General features: G+C 40.6%; 1 pseudogene; it reads right to left on the bottom strand.

Moving 5' to 3' along the window:
* Positions 1–418: 418 nt before the first annotated feature.
* On the bottom strand, positions 419–2,893 carry LOC109729720 (propionyl-CoA carboxylase alpha chain, mitochondrial pseudogene; annotated as a pseudogene).
* Positions 2,894–4,646: the final 1,753 nt, after the last annotated feature.

Raw genomic sequence — 4,646 nt, 5'->3', positions numbered from 1 at the left:
TGCATCTATTGAAAGAATCATGTGGTCTTTGTTTTTGCTTCTGTTTATGTGGTGAATTGCATTTATAGATTTACGTATGTTGAACCATCCCTGAATCCCTGGGATGAAGCCCACTTGGTCGTGGTGGATTATTTTTTTGATAAGTGTCTGGATTCGGTTAGCTAAGATTTTGTTGAAAATTTTTGCATCTATATTCATTAGGGATACTGGTCTGTAGTTTTCTTTTTTTGTTGCATCCTTTCCTGGTTTTGGTATCAGAGTAATATTCGCTTCATAAAAGGTGTCAGGGAGGTTTCCGTTCTTCTCGATGTTGTGGAATAGTTTCTGCAAGATAGGTACTAGTTCTTCTTTGTAAGTGTGGTAAAATTCGGGTGTGAAACCATCTGGACCGGGACTTTTCTTTTTAGGGAGATTTTTTTTTTTTTTAGGCAAATGGTTGGTTTTATTGATTTAATTTTGACACTAGGAAATCTCACAGCAGAAGTACAAATCATATGTACAAGTATTTATATCAAAAAAATTTCCATTGGTGATATTTTGGCAGAATGTTGGTTTGACTTATGTGGAATAAACATGACGACGTAAAACCTGCTGCACAGGAGTGTCCCTGTAAATGCTGGAATCACTTGAGTGTGAAAGAATAATACAAATGGCTAATTAAATTGGGTGATGACTGAAAGGCTATAAATACTTCATTCCATTTCCACGAGCAGATCTCCTTCTCCAACTGTGTCTCCAGCTTTACAATGCACAGATTTTACCTTGCCAGTTTTCCCAGCTGTCATACTGTTCTGCATTTTCATAGCTTCAATCACACAAATTTCCTGACCTTCTGCTACCATGTCTCCAGGCTTGACAGAGACTGCCACCACCACTCCTGGCATCGGGGAACGCAGAATGCTGCTTGTGTCCTCAGCCACTTTCTCCAGCATAAATTCATTCAATTCTGCAGCGAGTTTGGTTAAGACACGCACGTTATACACTGTACCAAGAAACTGAATGCTCATGTTTCCACCTGCATCTCGAGAAAGACACTGGATAGTCCTCTGAGTGCCATCAACGTTGACAGGCAATAAGGGCAAAGCCAGGTTCCACGTGCTGGTCACATCCAGTTTCGACCCATCAACTTCCACAGAGAATGTTGACCCACTGTTTGATGCTATGACAGTATGAACTTCATCATGCAACTTTATTGACAGCTCCCAGTTAACCATGTCTGGTTTAATAATAGGTACTCTTGACTGTTCCTGAAAATGCTGTGCTCTTAATTGGGATGCCACGAACAATGATGATGCTATTGCCAACAATTGGTTTCTCTCACTCTTGTTTAATGTGTGTCCTTTAAAGCCATCAGGATATTCATCAGAGAGAAATTTAGTGCTGATGTCTCCTTTTACAAAGTGTGAGTTGATTATCACCTCTCGAAGTAAAGCAATATTATGTGTAACACCTCGAATTACATAGTTATCCAGTGCATCTTCCATTCTCTTCAGTGCTTCAGTTCTATCAGAGCCATATGTGATTAGTTTTGAAATCATAGGATCATAATAAATGCTAATATCACTTCCTGGTTGGATGCCACTGTCAACCCGGACACCAGGTAGATGTAATGGTTCTTGGTACTGAGACAATCTCCCAGTAGATGGTAAACCAAAAGACTTGTAGGGGTCCTCTGCATAAACCCGACATTCAACTGCCCAGCCGTTGATGGGAATATCAGCTTGTTTGTGCCTGAGAGGGTAACCCTTAGCAACACAGATCATTTCTTGGACTAGGTCCAGGCCAGTAATGCATTCTGTGACAGGATGCTCAACCTGGAGTCTCGTATTCATTTCCAAGAAGTAAAAATTTTTCTTTGAATCCACAAGGAACTCTACGGTTCCAGGAGAGGAGTACTTTACTGCTTTGGCAAGAGCTACAGCTTGTTCTCCCATTGCTCTTCGAGTTTCAGCATCCAAAAAAATACTTGGTGCCTCTTCCACTACCTTCTGATTTCTTCTCTGAATTGAGCACTCTCTTTCATTAAGCCACAAAGCATTCCCATGTTTGTCACCTAAAACCCAGATTTCTATATGACGAGGGTTATCAATAAATTTTTCTATTAGAAGTCTATCATCACCAAAACTAGAAGCAGCTTCTTGAGATGAAAATCTAAAACCATCCCTGGTCTCTTCATCATCCCAAGCGATGCGCATGCCTTTCCCACCACCACCTGCTGAGGCCTTGATCATGACAGGGTAGCCAATTTCCCTTGCAATTCTGACAGCTTCATCTGCATCCTTGACTACCCCATCAAAGCCAGGGATTGTGTTAACCTTTGCTTTCTTAGCTAATAATTTGCTTTCAATCTTGTCACCCATGGCTTGAATAGCATGTCTGTCAGGTCCAATGAAAATGACATCTTCTGCTGCAAAACATCTGGCAAATTCTTTGTTTTCTGAAAGGAATCCATAACCTAGATGTACAGCTTGCGCCTGGTTTTCTTAATGGCTTCCATGATGGCATCCATGTTGAGGTAGCTTTTACTGGTGGGAGCTGGGCCAACACAGATGGCCTCATCCGCCATTTTCACATGAACAGAACTAGCATCAACATCACTGTGGATGGCAACCATCTTAATGCCCATCTTCTTGCAAGTTTTAATAACCCTACATGCAATTTCTACTCGATTAGCAACAAGAATTTTATCAAAAGTTTTTTCGTTAGGATCATATCCCACTGAACCAAGACTACAGGACACCATTAAGTGCTGTCTTGAATAGTGTGGAACATGCTTCAAGGTCCACAGCACCGTGGTCCGCATCAGCTGCTGCCGCGGCCGCCGCCCACGCCGCCCAGCAACCACCAGCACTACTGCCCCTACCCAGAGCCCCGCCATTGTCCTTTTTAGGGAGATTTTTAATTGCTGTTTCTATTTCAGCTCTTGAGATTGGTCTGTTCAGGGAATCTATTTCTTCCTGGTTGAGCCTAGGGAGGCTGTGTGTTTCTAGAAATTTGTCCATTTCCTCCACATTCTCCAGTTTGTGTGCATAAAGATTTTTGTAGTATTCATAAATTGTATCTTGTATCTCTTTGGGATCAGTTGTGATATCTCCTTTTTTGTTCCTGATGGAGCTTATTAGAGATTTCTCTTTTCTGCTTTTTGTTAGCTTAGCCAGTGGCGTGTCAATTTTGTTTATTTTTTCAAAGAACCAACTTTTTGTTTTGTTAATCTCCTGAATAGCTTCCCTGTTTTCAATTTCCTTAAGTTCTGATTTGATCTTGTTGATTTCACTTCTTCTGCTGGGTTTGGGGTTGGTCTGTTCTTCTTTTTCCAGCTCTTTGAGTCATTTCATTAGATTGTCTATTTGTGATCTTTTTGACTTTTGGTTATAGGCATTTATGGAGATAAACTTTCCTCTCAGAACTGCTTTAGCTGTGTCCCAGAGGATTTGATAACTTGTCTCTCCATTGTCATTTTCTTCATAGAATATTTTTATTTCCATCTTGATTTCTTCATTTATGAAGTAATCATTTAGTAGGAGGTTGTTTAATTTCCACATTTTTGTGTAGAAATGTGAGTTTCTGTTATAGTTGATTTCTACTTTTATTCCACTGTGATCTGAGAAGATACATGGTATGATTTCTATTTTTTTAAATTTCTTGAGGTTTACTTTGTGTCCTAGGATATGGTCAATCTTAGAGAATGTCCCGTGTGCTGATGAGAAGAACGTATATTCAGTGGATTTTGGGTAGAATGTTCTGTAAATGTCAGTCAGACCCAATTGTTCTAGAGTTTTGTTTAAGTCCATTATTTCTTTATTAATTTTCTGTTTGGAGGATCTGTCTCGTGCCGTCAGTGGGGTGTTGAAATCTCCGGTGATTATGGAGTTGCTATCAATCCATTTGCTTAGATCCAGCAAGGTTTGCTTTATGAATCTGGGTGCACCTAAGTTGGGTGCATATATATTTAAAATTGTTATCTCTTCTTGTTGAAGTGTGCTCGTCACCATTATATAATGACCCTCTTTGTCTTTCACTACTTTTGTTGGTTTACAAACTAAATCGTCTGAAATTAGAACTGCCACGCCAGCCTTCTTTTGGCTTCCACTTGCTTGGATACTGATCTCCACCCTTTTACTTTTAGTCTATTTTTTATTTTATTATTTTATTTTTTTATTTTTTTTTTTGAGACAGAGTCTCGCTTTGTTGTCCAGGCTAGAGTGAGTGCCGTGGCGTCAGCCTAGCTCACAGCAACCTCAAACTCCTGGGCTTGAGTGATCCTTCTGCCTCAGCCTCCCGAGTAGCTGGGACTACAGGCATGTGCCACCATGCCCGGCTAATTTTATGTATATATATCAGTTGGCCAATTAATTTCTTTCTATTTATAGTAGAGACGGTGTCTCACTCTTGCTCAGGCTGGTTTTGAACTCCTAACCTTGAGCAATCCACCCGCCTCGGCCTCCCAAGAGCTAGGATTACAGGCGTGAGCCACAGCGCCCGGCCTACTTTTAGTCTATATGCATCCTTGCAGGTTAGATGTGTTTCCTGAAGACAGCATATACTTGGCCTGTATTTTCTTATCCATTCAGCCAGCCTATGCCTCTTGAGTGGAGAGTTTAAGCTGTTCACATTTATTGAGAGAACTGATAGGTAAGGTAGATTAC

The sequence above is a fragment of the Microcebus murinus genome, chromosome 3, assembly GCF_040939455.1.
Source record: "Microcebus murinus isolate Inina chromosome 3, M.murinus_Inina_mat1.0, whole genome shotgun sequence".
Taxonomy (NCBI): domain Eukaryota; kingdom Metazoa; phylum Chordata; class Mammalia; order Primates; family Cheirogaleidae; genus Microcebus; species Microcebus murinus.
This window is presented reverse-complemented; position numbering and strand designations above follow the sequence as displayed.